This window comes from Caretta caretta, chromosome 22, assembly GCF_965140235.1.
Source record: "Caretta caretta isolate rCarCar2 chromosome 22, rCarCar1.hap1, whole genome shotgun sequence".
Classification (NCBI taxonomy): domain Eukaryota; kingdom Metazoa; phylum Chordata; order Testudines; family Cheloniidae; genus Caretta; species Caretta caretta.
In genome coordinates this window covers 4,635,000-4,654,965 of record NC_134227.1, presented here as the reverse complement: position 1 = coordinate 4,654,965, position 19,966 = coordinate 4,635,000, and positions in this window count along the sequence as shown.

Here is a 19,966-nt window from a genome sequence, read left to right as displayed (position 1 = left end):
CGGAGCAACAGTGATGTGTGTGGCCAATTCAGGTCATGCAGAAAGCATTTCCCTCCTGGAGCAACAGTGACACTGGGTGGCCACTTGGAGTAATGCAGAAAGCATTTCCCTCACGGAGCAATGGTGACACTGCGTGGCCAATTCAGGTAGTGCTCAAATCATTTCCCTCCTGGAGCAACAGTGACACCGGGCAGCCCCTTGGAGTAATACACACAAATCATTTCCTCACGGAGCACCAGTTGCACAAACTGAGTTTCATAATAAATAATAATAATAATAATAATAATAATAATAAAACTAAACAAAAAATAGATAGCTAGATTTTCAGTGATTAGAAGGGATAGCAAACAGAAGAAGGCAGATTGCTAAGCAACTACAAATACGCACGCATACTGAGCCTAAGATCTTCAACAGACTGGATTCAAGAAGTAATTTCCCATCCTACATGTCTTTCGGCAACTTGAAGAGTTGCTGTAGCTTAGACTTCCCGTTGTTTCTCTTTACAGACTACACTCCTGTTTCAGGCTGGACTTCCCCCTTCTCATTTTCTTTGTCACTTCAGGTACTTTCAGCAGCCTTTCTACTGCCCTGCATGATTTTCGTCCGCTCCGACTTTTCCATGGCTCCCGAGACCTCCCTTGTGGGAATGCACACCTACCCGTGTCCTGTGAAGGGACACGGCACGAGGAGAGAAGAGGAGAGAAGAGAAAGAGCGAGTTGGCGAACACAGGAGAGAAAACAGAGAAACATGAGAGCAAGGCGGGCAACTCACCACCTGGAGTCATCCTCTTGGATCCAAGCTTCAGTTGTGGAGAAGACACCGTTCCTGACCAGAGAAACGAGCAGCCTCTGAAAATGGGACCTTTTCTCCCTCGTAACCACAGCTGATCAGGAACCTTTTCTTACACACCGAACCCTAATGGACGGGGCTTCCCGACCCGGACTCAGGTGGGGCGTGAGCAGAGTCCTCACCAAACCAGACACTTCTCTCACCGAGACTGGCGAGAGCTCGGCTCCCAGATGGAGGGCTCTTGCCTGGTGTCCCCAACGGTCACAGGCTCGCTGCTCTCACTCACATTCCGTCGCATGAGGGCAGTAGACTCTGAGGCTTGACTTCTTTTTCCTTGCTACTAAACCCAGCCCAAGGGGAAAAAAACAAGTAAGTTATCATTCTCAGTCGGCAACGTCTCGGAGGCTCCTCTCTTTGCCTCTCCCACACGGCGGGGATCCGCCCTCCACTCTCCTCCCATTCCACCTGGAGCATCCCAACCAAAATCTCCTTTTCTAACGGCACCCCACAGAGTCACTCTGCTCAAGAGACTCTGGCCCCTCCCCACCTTCATCCCCCCGAGCCCCGTCCCCAGCGAGGACGCCCACGGCCGCTGAGGAGGACGACGACAGCGAGTGCGGACGAGGAACTGGAAGCACTGACCTGGCAGCCAGGTCTGCAGAGGGCAGAGAGCGGAGGCCTGGTTCCGCCTCCTTGGAAAGAGGCCCAAGCGGCTCAGGCCCCCTCCTGCCGTCTTCCCCTCCGGCGAGAGCTCCGGCACCATTCCTCGCCAGAGCCGCTGCGAAAGCCGAGCCGGAGCCCTCGCTCCACAGCGCTCGACATGTTGTGGGTCGTCTTGTGTTGAGTGAGTGTGTGTTTGTGAGATGTTGTGGGTCGTGTGTGTGATGTTTTGTGGGTGATGCTTTCCGTGTCGCGGTGTGTGTGTGTCTTTCTCGTGTCTTATTTTGGTGTGTCGTGTTCTGTGCCCTTCTGTGTCATCGTATCGAAAAGCATTTCGGTTAATCATTCGAGGAGAGCTTTAGCACTAGTACTTGTCAATAATTTAAGTCTCCTTCGGAGTAATTTTCTTGAACCAATCGCTACGAACTCACCAGGAGAGAAGCTGGATTGCTGGAGTCTTTACCACTAGGGACTTGTAAAGAATGATTTTCTACCTTGAGTGATTTGCACGAACCGATCTGTTCCAACGCACCAAGGGGGAATGCCCTTGCTTTTCTGCTGGATGATTCCTTGGGAAATTTATCAGAAGACGGATGAGGAATGACTTGTCTCATTCCTAGTCATTTTCACGAACCGATTTTAGTCCAAATCTCCAGGAGCTAATTATGAATACAGTCCGGAGGATGATTCCATGTGTAATTAATTGCTAACATTGATCAGAAAGAACTGCCTCCTTTTTAGTAATTTCTACCAAATTGTCAACTGATATCTACCTAATCACAGGGAGCCAATCTGAAAGGCTTTTGGAGGATGATTCCATTTGTCATTGATTATTAGCATTGATCAGTTATAACGTTCTCTTCTTTAGCAATTTTCACGATAAATCTCTGCCAAATGCCGCAGAGAGAATAGACTTGCTTTTTGGTGGATGGTTCCATGAGAAAGACCTCAGGATACCTGATTACGAATGACGTTCTCATTCTGAGTAATTTTCGCAAACTGCTCTGTACCGTCTGACGAGAAGTGAATCCTCGGGGCTTTCAGGAAGATTCCCTCTCAAATTTATCTGTCGCACAGGTCAAAGATGAATTTCTCTAGTTTAGTACATTTCAAGAAACGATTTCTTCCAAATCACCAGCAGGGGATCGAAAAGCGTTTTGGTGAATCATTCGAGGAGAAATTGATGACTAGTACTTGTCAATAATGTATGTCTCATTAGGAGTACTTTTCTTGAACAGATCTCTACCAAATGATCAGGCGAGACTACGTATGGCTTTTCGAGGAAGAGTGCATGAGACATCAACGGCTACATCTGATTAGTAATGAATGTCTCATTTTTAGCAATTTACACTACCCATCTGTATGTGTGACGTGTTCTGTGTGTGTGTGCGTCGGTGTCGTGCTGTGTGTGTTGTCTTGGGTGGCCACACAGGGTAATGCACAAAGCATTCCCCTCCTGGAGGAAGAGTGACACGACGTGGCCACTCAGGAGTAATACACAAACAATCCCCCGCCTCCCCCCCCCCCCACCCCGGAGCAACAGTGATGTGTGTGGCCAATTCAGGTCATGCAGAAAGCATTTCCCTCCTGGAGCAACAGTGACACTGGGTGGCCACTTGGAGTAATGCAGAAAGCATTTCCCTCACGGAGCAATGGTGACACTGCGTGGCCAATTCAGGTAGTGCTCAAATCATTTCCCTCCTGGAGCAACAGTGACACCGGGCAGCCCCTTGGAGTAATACACACAAATCATTTCCTCACGGAGCACCAGTTGCACAAACTGAGTTTCATAATAAATAATAATAATAATAATAATAATAAAACTAAACAAAAAATAGATAGCTAGATTTTCAGTGATTAGAAGGGATAGCAAACAGAAGAAGGCAGATTGCTAAGCAACTACAAATACGCACGCATACTGAGCCTAAGATCTTCAACAGACTGGATTCAAGAAGTAATTTCCCATCCTACATGTCTTTCGGCAACTTGAAGAGTTTCTGTAGCTTAGACTTCCCGTTGTTTCTCTTTACAGACTACACTCCTGTTTCAGGCTGGACTTCCCCCTTCTCATTTTCTTTGTCACTTCAGGTACTTTCAGCAGCCTTTCTACTGCCCTGCATGATTTTCGTCCGCTCCGACTTTTCCATGGCTCCCGAGACCTCCCTTGTGGGAATGCACACCTACCCGTGTCCTGTGAAGGGACACGGCACGAGGAGAGAAGAGGAGAGAAGAGAAAGAGCGAGTTGGCGAACACAGGAGAGAAAACAGAGAAACATGAGAGCAAGGCGGGCAACTCACCACCTGGAGTCATCCTCTTGGATCCAAGCTTCAGTTGTGGAGAAGACACCGTTCCTGACCAGAGAAACGAGCAGCCTCTGAAAATGGGACCTTTTCTCCCTCATAACCACAGCTGATCAGGAACCTTTTCTTACACACCGAACCCTAATGGACGGGGCTTCCCGACCCGGACTCAGGTGGGGCGTGAGCAGAGTCCTCACCAAACCAGACACTTCTCTCACCGAGACTGGCGAGAGCTCGGCTCCCAGATGGAGGGCTCTTGCCTGGTGTCCCCAACGGTCACAGGCTCGCTGCTCTCACTCAGATTCCGTCGCATGAGGGCAGTAGACTCTGAGGCTTGACTTCTTTTTCCTTGCTACTAAACCCAGCCCAAGGGGAAAAAAACAAGTAAGTTATCATTCTCAGTCGGCAACGTCTCGGAGGCTCCTCTCTTTGCCTCTCCCACACGGCGGGGATCCGCCCTCCACTCTCCTCCCATTCCACCTGGAGCATCCCAACCAAAATCTCCTTTTCTAACGGCACCCCACAGAGTCACTCTGCTCAAGAGACTCTGGCCCCTCCCCACCTTCATCCCCCCGAGCCCCGTCCCCAGCGAGGACGCCCACGGCCGCTGAGGAGGACGACGACAGCGAGTGCGGACGAGGAACTGGAAGCACTGACCTGGCAGCCAGGTCTGCAGAGGGCAGAGAGCGGAGGCCTGGTTCCGCCTCCTTGGAAAGAGGCCCAAGCGGCTCAGGCCCCCTCCTGCCGTCTTCCCCTCCGGCGAGAGCTCCGGCACCATTCCTCGCCAGAGCCGCTGCGAAAGCCGAGCCGGAGCCCTCGCTCCACAGCGCTCGACATGTTGTGGGTCGTCTTGTGTTGAGTGAGTGTGTGTTTGTGAGATGTTGTGGGTCGTGTGTGTGATGTTTTGTGGGTGATGCTTTCCGTGTCGCGGTGTGTGTGTGTCTTTCTCGTGTCTTATTTTGGTGTGTCGTGTTCTGTGCCCTTCTGTGTCATCGTATCGAAAAGCATTTCGGTTAATCATTCGAGGAGAGCTTTAGCACTAGTACTTGTCAATAATTTAAGTCTCCTTCGGAGTAATTTTCTTGAACCAATCGCTACGAACTCACCAGGAGAGAAGCTGGATTGCTGGAGTCTTTACCACTAGGGACTTGTAAAGAATGATTTTCTACCTTGAGTGATTTGCACGAACCGATCTGTTCCAACGCACCAAGGGGGAATGCCCTTGCTTTTCTGCTGGATGATTCCGTGGGAAATTTATCAGAAGACGGATGAGGAATGACTTGTCTCATTCCTAGTCATTTTCACGAACCGATTTTAGTCCAAATCTCCAGGAGCTAATTATGAATACAGTCCGGAGGATGATTCCATGTGTAATTAATTGCTAACATTGATCAGAAAGAACTGCCTCCTTTTTAGTAATTTCTACCAAATTGTCAACTGATATCTACCTAATCACAGGGAGCCAATCTGAAAGGCTTTTGGAGGATGATTCCATTTGTCATTGATTATTAGCATTGATCAGTTATAACGTTCTCTTCTTTAGCAATTTTCACGATAAATCTCTGCCAAATGCCGCAGAGAGAATAGACTTGCTTTTTGGTGGATGGTTCCATGAGAAAGACCTCAGGATACCTGATTACGAATGACGTTCTCATTCTGAGTAATTTTCGCAAACTGCTCTGTACCGTCTGACGAGAAGTGAATCCTCGGGGCTTTCAGGAAGATTCCCTCTCAAATTTATCTGTCGCACAGGTCAAAGATGAATTTCTCTAGTTTAGTACATTTCAAGAAACGATTTCTTCCAAATCACCAGCAGGGGATCGAAAAGCGTTTTGGTGAATCATTCGAGGAGAAATTGATGACTAGTACTTGTCAATAATGTATGTCTCATTAGGAGTACTTTTCTTGAACAGATAACTACCAAATGATCAGGCGAGACTACGTATGGCTTTTCGAGGAAGAGTGCATGAGACATCAACGGCTACATGTGATTAGTAATGAATGTCTCATTTTTAGCAATTTACACTACCCATCTGTATGTGTGACGTGTTCTGTGTGTGTGTGCGTCGGTGTCGTGCTGTGTGTGTTGTCTTGCGTGGCCACACAGGGTAATGCACAAAGCATTCCCCTCCTGGAGGAAGAGTGACACGACGTGGCCACTCAGGAGTAATACACAAACAATCCCCCGCCTCCCCCCCACCCCCACCCCGGAGCAACAGTGATGTGTGTGGCCAATTCAGGTCATGCAGAAAGCATTTCCCTCCTGGAGCAACAGTGACACTGGGTGGCCACTTGGAGTAATGCAGAAAGCATTTCCCTCACGGAGCAATGGTGACACTGCGTGGCCAATTCAGGTAGTGCTCAAATCATTTCCCTCCTGGAGCAACAGTGACACCGGGCAGCCCCTTGGAGTAATACACACAAATCATTTCCTCACGGAGCACCAGTTGCACAAACTGAGTTTCATAATAAATAATAATAATAATAATAATAATAAAACTAAACAAAAAATAGATAGCTAGATTTTCAGTGATTAGAAGGGATAGCAAACAGAAGAAGGCAGATTGCTAAGCAACTACAAATACGCACGCATACTGAGCCTAAGATCTTCAACAGACTGGATTCAAGAAGTAATTTCCCATCCTACATGTCTTTCGGCAACTTGAAGAGTTTCTGTAGCTTAGACTTCCCGTTGTTTCTCTTTACAGACTACACTCCTGTTTCAGGCTGGACTTCCCCCTTCTCATTTTCTTTGTCACTTCAGGTACTTTCAGCAGCCTTTCTACTGCCCTGCATGATTTTCGTCCGCTCCGACTTTTCCATGGCTCCCGAGACCTCCCTTGTGGGAATGCACACCTACCCGTGTCCTGTGAAGGGACACGGCACGAGGAGAGAAGAGGAGAGAAGAGAAAGAGCGAGTTGGCGAACACAGGAGAGAAAACAGAGAAACATGAGAGCAAGGCGGGCAACTCACCACCTGGAGTCATCCTCTTGGATCCAAGCTTCAGTTGTGGAGAAGACACCGTTCCTGACCAGAGAAACGAGCAGCCTCTGAAAATGGGACCTTTTCTCCCTCATAACCACAGCTGATCAGGAACCTTTTCTTACACACCGAACCCTAATGGACGGGGCTTCCCGACCCGGACTCAGGTGGGGCGTGAGCAGAGTCCTCACCAAACCAGACACTTCTCTCACCGAGACTGGCGAGAGCTCGGCTCCCAGATGGAGGGCTCTTGCCTGGTGTCCCCAACGGTCACAGGCTCGCTGCTCTCACTCAGATTCCGTCGCATGAGGGCAGTAGACTCTGAGGCTTGACTTCTTTTTCCTTGCTACTAAACCCAGCCCAAGGGGAAAAAAACAAGTAAGTTATCATTCTCAGTCGGCAACGTCTCGGAGGCTCCTCTCTTTGCCTCTCCCACACGGCGGGGATCCGCCCTCCACTCTCCTCCCATTCCACCTGGAGCATCCCAACCAAAATCTCCTTTTCTAACGGCACCCCACAGAGTCACTCTGCTCAAGAGACTCTGGCCCCTCCCCACCTTCATCCCCCCGAGCCCCGTCCCCAGCGAGGACGCCCACGGCCGCTGAGGAGGACGACGACAGCGAGTGCGGACGAGGAACTGGAAGCACTGACCTGGCAGCCAGGTCTGCAGAGGGCAGAGAGCGGAGGCCTGGTTCCGCCTCCTTGGAAAGAGGCCCAAGCGGCTCAGGCCCCCTCCTGCCGTCTTCCCCTCCGGCGAGAGCTCCGGCACCATTCCTCGCCAGAGCCGCTGCGAAAGCCGAGCCGGAGCCCTCGCTCCACAGCGCTCGACATGTTGTGGGTCGTCTTGTGTTGAGTGAGTGTGTGTTTGTGAGATGTTGTGGGTCGTGTGTGTGATGTTTTGTGGGTGATGCTTTCCGTGTCGCGGTGTGTGTGTGTCTTTCTCGTGTCTTATTTTGGTGTGTCGTGTTCTGTGCCCTTCTGTGTCATCGTATCGAAAAGCATTTCGGTTAATCATTCGAGGAGAGCTTTAGCACTAGTACTTGTCAATAATTTAAGTCTCCTTCGGAGTAATTTTCTTGAACCAATCGCTACGAACTCACCAGGAGAGAAGCTGGATTGCTGGAGTCTTTACCACTAGGGACTTGTAAAGAATGATTTTCTACCTTGAGTGATTTGCACGAACCGATCTGTTCCAACGCACCAAGGGGGAATGCCCTTGCTTTTCTGCTGGATGATTCCTTGGGAAATTTATCAGAAGACGGATGAGGAATGACTTGTCTCATTCCTAGTCATTTTCACGAACCGATTTTAGTCCAAATCTCCAGGAGCTAATTATGAATACAGTCCGGAGGATGATTCCATGTGTAATTAATTGCTAACATTGATCAGAAAGAACTGCCTCCTTTTTAGTAATTTCTACCAAATTGTCAACTGATATCTACCTAATCACAGGGAGCCAATCTGAAAGGCTTTTGGAGGATGATTCCATTTGTCATTGATTATTAGCATTGATCAGTTATAACGTTCTCTTCTTTAGCAATTTTCACGATAAATCTCTGCCAAATGCCGCAGAGAGAATAGACTTGCTTTTTGGTGGATGGTTCCATGAGAAAGACCTCAGGATACCTGATTACGAATGACGTTCTCATTCTGAGTAATTTTCGCAAACTGCTCTGTACCGTCTGACGAGAAGTGAATCCTCGGGGCTTTCAGGAAGATTCCCTCTCAAATTTATCTGTCGCACAGGTCAAAGATGAATTTCTCTAGTTTAGTACATTTCAAGAAACGATTTCTTCCAAATCACCAGCAGGGGATCGAAAAGCGTTTTGGTGAATCATTCGAGGAGAAATTGATGACTAGTACTTGTCAATAATGTATGTCTCATTAGGAGTACTTTTCTTGAACAGATCTCTACCAAATGATCAGGCGAGACTACGTATGGCTTTTCGAGGAAGAGTGCATGAGACATCAATGGCTACATCTGATTAGTAATGAATGTCTCATTTTTAGCAATTTACACTACCCATCTGTATGTGTGACGTGTTCTGTGTGTGTGTGCGTCGGTGTCGTGCTGTGTGTGTTGTCTTGGGTGGCCACACAGGGTAATGCACAAAGCATTCCCCTCCTGGAGGAAGAGTGACACGACGTGGCCACTCAGGAGTAATACACAAACAATCCCCCGCCTCCCCCCCCCCCCCACCCCGGAGCAACAGTGATGTGTGTGGCCAATTCAGGTCATGCAGAAAGCATTTCCCTCCTGGAGCAACAGTGACACTGGGTGGCCACTTGGAGTAATGCAGAAAGCATTTCCCTCACGGAGCAATGGTGACACTGCGTGGCCAATTCAGGTAGTGCTCAAATCATTTCCCTCCTGGAGCAACAGTGACACCGGGCAGCCCCTTGGAGTAATACACACAAATCATTTCCTCACGGAGCACCAGTTGCACAAACTGAGTTTCATAATAAATAATAATAATAATAATAATAATAAAACTAAACAAAAAATAGATAGCTAGATTTTCAGTGATTAGAAGGGATAGCAAACAGAAGAAGGCAGATTGCTAAGCAACTACAAATACGCACGCATACTGAGCCTAAGATCTTCAACAGACTGGATTCAAGAAGTAATTTCCCATCCTACATGTCTTTCGGCAACTTGAAGAGTTTCTGTAGCTTAGACTTCCCGTTGTTTCTCTTTACAGACTACACTCCTGTTTCAGGCTGGACTTCCCCCTTCTCATTTTCTTTGTCACTTCAGGTACTTTCAGCAGCCTTTCTACTGCCCTGCATGATTTTCGTCCGCTCCGACTTTTCCATGGCTCCCGAGACCTCCCTTGTGGGAATGCACACCTACCCGTGTCCTGTGAAGGGACACGGCACGAGGAGAGAAGAGGAGAGAAGAGAAAGAGCGAGTTGGCGAACACAGGAGAGAAAACAGAGAAACATGAGAGCAAGGCGGGCAACTCACCACCTGGAGTCATCCTCTTGGATCCAAGCTTCAGTTGTGGAGAAGACACCGTTCCTGACCAGAGAAACGAGCAGCCTCTGAAAATGGGACCTTTTCTCCCTCATAACCACAGCTGATCAGGAACCTTTTCTTACACACCGAACCCTAATGGACGGGGCTTCCCGACCCGGACTCAGGTGGGGCGTGAGCAGAGTCCTCACCAAACCAGACACTTCTCTCACCGAGACTGGCGAGAGCTCGGCTCCCAGATGGAGGGCTCTTGCCTGGTGTCCCCAACGGTCACAGGCTCGCTGCTCTCACTCAGATTCCGTCGCATGAGGGCAGTAGACTCTGAGGCTTGACTTCTTTTTCCTTGCTACTAAACCCAGCCCAAGGGGAAAAAAACAAGTAAGTTATCATTCTCAGTCGGCAACGTCTCGGAGGCTCCTCTCTTTGCCTCTCCCACACGGCGGGGATCCGCCCTCCACTCTCCTCCCATTCCACCTGGAGCATCCCAACCAAAATCTCCTTTTCTAACGGCACCCCACAGAGTCACTCTGCTCAAGAGACTCTGGCCCCTCCCCACCTTCATCCCCCCGAGCCCCGTCCCCAGCGAGGACGCCCACGGCCGCTGAGGAGGACGACGACAGCGAGTGCGGACGAGGAACTGGAAGCACTGACCTGGCAGCCAGGTCTGCAGAGGGCAGAGAGAGGAGGCCTGGTTCCGCCTCCTTGGAAAGAGGCCCAAGCGGCTCAGGCCCCCTCCTGCCGTCTTCCCCTCCGGCGAGAGCTCCGGCACCATTCCTCGCCAGAGCCGCTGCGAAAGCCGAGCCGGAGCCCTCGCTCCACAGCGCTCGACATGTTGTGGGTCGTCTTGTGTTGAGTGAGTGTGTGTTTGTGAGATGTTGTGGGTCGTGTGTGTGATGTTTTGTGGGTGATGCTTTCCGTGTCGCGGTGTGTGTGTGTCTTTCTCGTGTCTTATTTTGGTGTGTCGTGTTCTGTGCCCTTCTGTGTCATCGTATCGAAAAGCATTTCGGTTAATCATTCGAGGAGAGCTTTAGCACTAGTACTTGTCAATAATTTAAGTCTCCTTCGGAGTAATTTTCTTGAACCAATCGCTACGAACTCACCAGGAGAGAAGCTGGATTGCTGGAGTCTTTACCACTAGGGACTTGTAAAGAATGATTTTCTACCTTGAGTGATTTGCACGAACCGATCTGTTCCAACGCACCAAGGGGGAATGCCCTTGCTTTTCTGCTGGATGATTCCGTGGGAAATTTATCAGAAGACGGATGAGGAATGACTTGTCTCATTCCTAGTCATTTTCACGAACCGATTTTAGTCCAAATCTCCAGGAGCTAATTATGAATACAGTCCGGAGGATGATTCCATGTGTAATTAATTGCTAACATTGATCAGAAAGAACTGCCTCCTTTTTAGTAATTTCTACCAAATTGTCAACTGATATCTACCTAATCACAGGGAGCCAATCTGAAAGGCTTTTGGAGGATGATTCCATTTGTCATTGATTATTAGCATTGATCAGTTATAACGTTCTCTTCTTTAGCAATTTTCACGATAAATCTCTGCCAAATGCCGCAGAGAGAATAGACTTGCTTTTTGGTGGATGGTTCCATGAGAAAGACCTCAGGATACCTGATTACGAATGACGTTCTCATTCTGAGTAATTTTCGCAAACTGCTCTGTACCGTCTGACGAGAAGTGAATCCTCGGGGCTTTCAGGAAGATTCCCTCTCAAATTTATCTGTCGCACAGGTCAAAGATGAATTTCTCTAGTTTAGTACATTTCAAGAAACGATTTCTTCCAAATCACCAGCAGGGGATCGAAAAGCGTTTTGGTGAATCATTCGAGGAGAAATTGATGACTAGTACTTGTCAATAATGTATGTCTCATTAGGAGTACTTTTCTTGAACAGATCTCTACCAAATGATCAGGCGAGACTACGTATGGCTTTTCGAGGAAGAGTGCATGAGACATCAACGGCTACATCTGATTAGTAATGAATGTCTCATTTTTAGCAATTTACACGACCCATCTGTATGTGTGACGTGTTCTGTGTGTGTGTGCGTCGGTGTCGTGCTGTGTGTGTTGTCTTGGGTGGCCACACAGGGTAATGCACAAAGCATTCCCCTCCTGGAGGAAGAGTGACACGACGTGGCCACTCAGGAGTAACACACAAACAATCCCCCGCCTCCCCCCCACCCCCACCCCGGAGCAACAGTGATGTGTGTGGCCAATTCAGGTCATGCAGAAAGCATTTCCCTCCTGGAGCAACAGTGACACTGGGTGGCCACTTGGAGTAATGCAGAAAGCATTTCCCTCACGGAGCAATGGTGACACTGCGTGGCCAATTCAGGTAGTGCTCAAATCATTTCCCTCCTGGAGCAACAGTGACACCGGGCAGCCCCTTGGAGTAATACACACAAATCATTTCCTCACGGAGCACCAGTTGCACAAACTGAGTTTCATAATAAATAATAATAATAATAATAATAATAATAATAAAACTAAACAAAAAATAGATAGCTAGATTTTCAGTGATTAGAAGGGATAGCAAACAGAAGAAGGCAGATTGCTAAGCAACTACAAATACGCACGCATACTGAGCCTAAGATCTTCAACAGACTGGATTCAAGAAGTAATTTCCCATCCTACATGTCTTTCGGCAACTTGAAGAGTTGCTGTAGCTTAGACTTCCCGTTGTTTCTCTTTACAGACTACACTCCTGTTTCAGGCTGGACTTCCCCCTTCTCATTTTCTTTGTCACTTCAGGTACTTTCAGCAGCCTTTCTACTGCCCTGCATGATTTTCGTCCGCTCCGACTTTTCCATGGCTCCCGAGACCTCCCTTGTGGGAATGCACACCTACCCGTGTCCTGTGAAGGGACACGGCACGAGGAGAGAAGAGGAGAGAAGAGAAAGAGCGAGTTGGCGAACACAGGAGAGAAAACAGAGAAACATGAGAGCAAGGCGGGCAACTCACCACCTGGAGTCATCCTCTTGGATCCAAGCTTCAGTTGTGGAGAAGACACCGTTCCTGACCAGAGAAACGAGCAGCCTCTGAAAATGGGACCTTTTCTCCCTCGTAACCACAGCTGATCAGGAACCTTTTCTTACACACCGAACCCTAATGGACGGGGCTTCCCGACCCGGACTCAGGTGGGGCGTGAGCAGAGTCCTCACCAAACCAGACACTTCTCTCACCGAGACTGGCGAGAGCTCGGCTCCCAGATGGAGGGCTCTTGCCTGGTGTCCCCAACGGTCACAGGCTCGCTGCTCTCACTCACATTCCGTCGCATGAGGGCAGTAGACTCTGAGGCTTGACTTCTTTTTCCTTGCTACTAAACCCAGCCCAAGGGGAAAAAAACAAGTAAGTTATCATTCTCAGTCGGCAACGTCTCGGAGGCTCCTCTCTTTGCCTCTCCCACACGGCGGGGATCCGCCCTCCACTCTCCTCCCATTCCACCTGGAGCATCCCAACCAAAATCTCCTTTTCTAACGGCACCCCACAGAGTCACTCTGCTCAAGAGACTCTGGCCCCTCCCCACCTTCATCCCCCCGAGCCCCGTCCCCAGCGAGGACGCCCACGGCCGCTGAGGAGGACGACGACAGCGAGTGCGGACGAGGAACTGGAAGCACTGACCTGGCAGCCAGGTCTGCAGAGGGCAGAGAGCGGAGGCCTGGTTCCGCCTCCTTGGAAAGAGGCCCAAGCGGCTCAGGCCCCCTCCTGCCGTCTTCCCCTCCGGCGAGAGCTCCGGCACCATTCCTCGCCAGAGCCGCTGCGAAAGCCGAGCCGGAGCCCTCGCTCCACAGCGCTCGACATGTTGTGGGTTGTCTTGTGTTGAGTGAGTGTGTGTTTGTGAGATGTTGTGGGTCGTGTGTGTGATGTTTTGTGGGTGATGCTTTCCGTGTCGCGGTGTGTGTGTGTCTTTCTCGTGTCTTATTTTGGTGTGTCGTGTTCTGTGCCCTTCTGTGTCATCGTATCGAAAAGCATTTCGGTTAATCATTCGAGGAGAGCTTTAGCACTAGTACTTGTCAATAATTTAAGTCTCCTTCGGAGTAATTTTCTTGAACCAATCGCTACGAACTCACCAGGAGAGAAGCTGGATTGCTGGAGTCTTTACCACTAGGGACTTGTAAAGAATGATTTTCTACCTTGAGTGATTTGCACGAACCGATCTGTTCCAACGCACCAAGGGGGAATGCCCTTGCTTTTCTGCTGGATGATTCCGTGGGAAATTTATCAGAAGACGGATGAGGAATGACTTGTCTCATTCCTAGTCATTTTCACGAACCGATTTTAGTCCAAATCTCCAGGAGCTAATTATGAATACAGTCCGGAGGATGATTCCATGTGTAATTAATTGCTAACATTGATCAGAAAGAACTGCCTCCTTTTTAGTAATTTCTACCAAATTGTCAACTGATATCTACCTAATCACAGGGAGCCAATCTGAAAGGCTTTTGGAGGATGATTCCATTTGTCATTGATTATTAGCATTGATCAGTTATAACGTTCTCTTCTTTAGCAATTTTCACGATAAATCTCTGCCAAATGCCGCAGAGAGAATAGACTTGCTTTTTGGTGGATGGTTCCATGAGAAAGACCTCAGGATACCTGATTACGAATGACGTTCTCATTCTGAGTAATTTTCGCAAACTGCTCTGTACCGTCTGACGAGAAGTGAATCCTCGGGGCTTTCAGGAAGATTCCCTCTCAAATTTATCTGTCGCACAGGTCAAAGATGAATTTCTCTAGTTTAGTACATTTCAAGAAACGATTTCTTCCAAATCACCAGCAGGGGATCGAAAAGCGTTTTGGTGAATCATTCGAGGAGAAATTGATGACTAGTACTTGTCAATAATGTATGTCTCATTAGGAGTACTTTTCTTGAACAGATCTCTACCAAATGATCAGGCGAGACTACGTATGGCTTTTCGAGGAAGAGTGCATGAGACATCAACGGCTACATCTGATTAGTAATGAATGTCTCATTTTTAGCAATTTACACGACCCATCTGTATGTGTGACGTGTTCTGTGTGTGTGTGCGTCGGTGTCGTGCTGTGTGTGTTGTCTTGGGTGGCCACACAGGGTAATGCACAAAGCATTCCCCTCCTGGAGGAAGAGTGACACGACGTGGCCACTCAGGAGTAACACACAAACAATCCCCCGCCTCCCCCCCACCCCCACCCCGGAGCAACAGTGATGTGTGTGGCCAATTCAGGTCATGCAGAAAGCATTTCCCTCCTGGAGCAACAGTGACACTGGGTGGCCACTTGGAGTAATGCAGAAAGCATTTCCCTCACGGAGCAATGGTGACACTGCGTGGCCAATTCAGGTAGTGCTCAAATCATTTCCCTCCTGGAGCAACAGTGACACCGGGCAGCCCCTTGGAGTAATACACACAAATCATTTCCTCACGGAGCACCAGTTGCACAAACTGAGTTTCATAATAAATAATAATAATAATAATAATAATAATAATAATAAAACTAAACAAAAAATAGATAGCTAGATTTTCAGTGATTAGAAGGGATAGCAAACAGAAGAAGGCAGATTGCTAAGCAACTACAAATACGCACGCATACTGAGCCTAAGATCTTCAACAGACTGGATTCAAGAAGTAATTTCCCATCCTACATGTCTTTCGGCAACTTGAAGAGTTGCTGTAGCTTAGACTTCCCGTTGTTTCTCTTTACAGACTACACTCCTGTTTCAGGCTGGACTTCCCCCTTCTCATTTTCTTTGTCACTTCAGGTACTTTCAGCAGCCTTTCTACTGCCCTGCATGATTTTCGTCCGCTCCGACTTTTCCATGGCTCCCGAGACCTCCCTTGTGGGAATGCACACCTACCCGTGTCCTGTGAAGGGACACGGCACGAGGAGAGAAGAGGAGAGAAGAGAAAGAGCGAGTTGGCGAACACAGGAGAGAAAACAGAGAAACATGAGAGCAAGGCGGGCAACTCACCACCTGGAGTCATCCTCTTGGATCCAAGCTTCAGTTGTGGAGAAGACACCGTTCCTGACCAGAGAAACGAGCAGCCTCTGAAAATGGGACCTTTTCTCCCTCGTAACCACAGCTGATCAGGAACCTTTTCTTACACACCGAACCCTAATGGACGGGGCTTCCCGACCCGGACTCAGGTGGGGCGTGAGCAGAGTCCTCACCAAACCAGACACTTCTCTCACCGAGACTGGCGAGAGCTCGGCTCCCAGATGGAGGGCTCTTGCCTGGTGTCCCCAACGGTCACAGGCTCGCTGCTCTCACTCACATTCCGTCGCATGAGGGCAGTAGACTCTGAGGCTTGACTTCTTTTTCCTTGCTACTAAACCCAGCCCAAGGGGAAAAAAACAAGTAAGTTATCATTCTCAGTCGGCAACGTCTCGGAGGCTCCTCTCTTTGCCTCTCCCACACGGCGGGGATCCGCCCTCCACTCTCCTCCCATTCCACCTGGAGCATCCCAACCAAAATCTCCTTTTCTAACGGCACCCCACAGAGTCACTCTGCTCAAGAGACTCTGGCCCCTCCCCACCTTCATCCCCCCGAGCCCCGTCCCCAGCGAGGACGCCCACGGCCGCTGAGGAGGACGACGACAGCGAGTGCGGACGAGGAACTGGAAGCACTGACCTGGCAGCCAGGTCTGCAGAGGGCAGAGAGCGGAGGCCTGGTTCCGCCTCCTTGGAAAGAGGCCCAAGCGGCTCAGGCCCCCTCCTGCCGTCTTCCCCTCCGGCGAGAGCTCCGGCACCATTCCTCGCCAGAGCCGCTGCGAAAGCCGAGCCGGAGCCCTCGCTCCACAGCGCTCGACATGTTGTGGGTCGTCTTGTGTTGAGTGAGTGTGTGTTTGTGAGATGTTGTGGGTCGTGTGTGTGATGTTTTGTGGGTGATGCTTTCCGTGTCGCGGTGTGTGTGTGTCTTTCTCGTGTCTTATTTTGGTGTGTCGTGTTCTGTGCCCTTCTGTGTCATCGTATCGAAAAGCATTTCGGTTAATCATTCGAGGAGAGCTTTAGCACTAGTACTTGTCAATAATTTAAGTCTCCTTCGGAGTAATTTTCTTGAACCAATCGCTACGAACTCACCAGGAGAGAAGCTGGATTGCTGGAGTCTTTACCACTAGGGACTTGTAAAGAATGATTTTCTACCTTGAGTGATTTGCACGAACCGATCTGTTCCAACGCACCAAGGGGGAATGCCCTTGCTTTTCTGCTGGATGATTCCGTGGGAAATTTATCAGAAGACGGATGAGGAATGACTTGTCTCATTCCTAGTCATTTTCACGAACCGATTTTAGTCCAAATCTCCAGGAGCTAATTATGAATACAGTCCGGAGGATGATTCCATGTGTAATCAATTGCTAACATTGATCAGAAAGAACTGCCTCCTTTTTAGTAATTTCTACCAAATTGTCAACTGATATCTACCTAATCACAGGGAGCCAATCTGAAAGGCTTTTGGAGGATGATTCCATTTGTCATTGATTATTAGCATTGATCAGTTATAACGTTCTCTTCTTTAGCAATTTTCACGATAAATCTCTGCCAAATGCCGCAGAGAGAATAGACTTGCTTTTTGGTGGATGGTTCCATGAGAAAGACCTCAGGATACCTGATTACGAATGACGTTCTCATTCTGAGTAATTTTCGCAAACTGCTCTGTACCGTCTGACGAGAAGTGAATCCTCGGGGCTTTCAGGAAGATTCCCTCTCAAATTTATCTGTCGCACAGGTCAAAGATGAATTTCTCTAGTTTAGTACATTTCAAGAAACGATTTCTTCCAAATCACCAGCAGGGGATCGAAAAGCGTTTTGGTGAATCATTCGAGGAGAAATTGATGACTAGTACTTGTCAATAATGTATGTCTCATTAGGAGTACTTTTCTTGAACAGATCTCTACCAAATGATCAGGCGAGACTACGTATGGCTTTTCGAGGAAGAGTGCATGAGACATCAACGGCTACATCTGATTAGTAATGAATGTCTCATTTTTAGCAATTTACACTACCCATCTGTATGTGTGACGTGTTCTGTGTGTGTGTGCGTCGGTGTCGTGCTGTGTGTGTTGTCTTGGGTGGCCACACAGGGTAATGCACAAAGCATTCCCCTCCTGGAGGAAGAGTGACACGACGTGGCCACTCAGGAGTAATACACAAACAATCCCCCGCCTCCCCCCCACCCCCACCCCGGAGCAACAGTGATGTGTGTGGCCAATTTAGGTCATGCAGAAAGCATTTCCCTCCTGGAGCAACAGTGACACTGGGTGGCCACTTGGAGTAATGCAGAAAGCATTTCCCTCACGGAGCAATGGTGACACTGCGTGGCCAATTCAGGTAGTGCTCAAATCATTTCCCTCCTGGAGCAACAGTGACACCGGGCAGCCCCTTGGAGTAATACACACAAATCATTTCCTCACGGAGCACCAGTTGCACAAACTGAGTTTCATAATAAATAATAATAATAATAATAATAATAATAAAACTAAACAAAAAATAGATAGCTAGATTTTCAGTGATTAGAAGGGATAGCAAACAGAAGAAGGCAGATTGCTAAGCAACTACAAATACGCACGCATACTGAGCCTAAGATCTTCAACAGACTGGATTCAAGAAGTAATTTCCCATCCTACATGTCTTTCGGCAACTTGAAGAGTTGCTGTAGCTTAGACTTCCCGTTGTTTCTCTTTACAGACTACACTCCTGTTTCAGGCTGGACTTCCCCCTTCTCATTTTCTTTGTCACTTCAGGTACTTTCAGCAGCCTTTCTACTGCCCTGCATGATTTTCGTCCGCTCCGACTTTTCCATGGCTCCCGAGACCTCCCTTGTGGGAATGCACACCTACCCGTGTCCTGTGAAGGGACACGGCACGAGGAGAGAAGAGGAGAGAAGAGAAAGAGCGAGTTGGCGAACACAGGAGAGAAAACAGAGAAACATGAGAGCAAGGCGGGCAACTCACCACCTGGAGTCATCCTCTTGGATCCAAGCTTCAGTTGTGGAGAAGACACCGTTCCTGACCAGAGAAACGAGCAGCCTCTGAAAATGGGACCTTTTCTCCCTCGTAACCACAGCTGATCAGGAACCTTTTCTTACACACCGAACCCTAATGGACGGGGCTTCCCGACCCGGACTCAGGTGGGGCGTGAGCAGAGTCCTCACCAAACCAGACACTTCTCTCACCGAGACTGGCGAGAGCTCGGCTCCCAGATGGAGGGCTCTTGCCTGGTGTCCCCAACGGTCACAGGCTCGCTGCTCTCACTCAGATTCCGTCGCATGAGGGCAGTAGACTCTGAGGCTTGACTTCTTTTTCCTTGCTACTAAACCCAGCCCAAGGGGAAAAAAACAAGTAAGTTATCATTCTCAGTCGGCAACGTCTCGGAGGCTCCTCTCTTTGCCTCTCCCACACGGTGGGGATCCGCCCTCCACTCTCCTCCCATTCCACCTGGAGCATCCCAACCAAAATCTCCTTTTCTAACGGCACCCCACAGAGTCACTCTGCTCAAGAGACTCTGGCCCCTCCCCACCTTCATCCCCCCGAGCCCCGTCCCCAGCGAGGACGCCCACGGCCGCTGAGGAGGACGACGACAGCGAGTGCGGACGAGGAACTGGAAGCACTGACCTGGCAGCCAGGTCTGCAGAGGGCAGAGAGCGGAGGCCTGGTTCCGCCTCCTTGGAAAGAGGCCCAAGCGGCTCAGGCCCCCTCCTGCCGTCTTCCCCTCCGGCGAGAGCTCCGGCACCATTCCTCGCCAGAGCCGCTGCGAAAGCCGAGCCGGAGCCCTCGCTCCACAGCGCTCGACATGTTGTGGGTCGTCTTGTGTTGAGTGAGTGTGTGTTTGTGAGATGTTGTGGGTCGTGTGTGTGATGTTTTGTGGGTGATGCTTTCCGTGTCGCGGTGTGTGTGTGTCTTTCTCGTGTCTTATTTTGGTGTGTCGTGTTCTGTGCCCTTCTGTGTCATCGTATCGAAAAGCATTTCGGTTAATCATTCGAGGAGAGCTTTAGCACTAGTACTTGTCAATAATTTAAGTCTCCTTCGGAGTAATTTTCTTGAACCAATCGCTACGAACTCACCAGGAGAGAAGCTGGATTGCTGGAGTCTTTACCACTAGGGACTTGTAAAGAATGATTTTCTACCTTGAGTGATTTGCACGAACCGATCTGTTCCAACGCACCAAGGGGGAATGCCCTTGCTTTTCTGCTGGATGATTCCGTGGGAAATTTATCAGAAGACGGATGAGGAATGACTTGTCTCATTCCTAGTCATTTTCACGAACCGA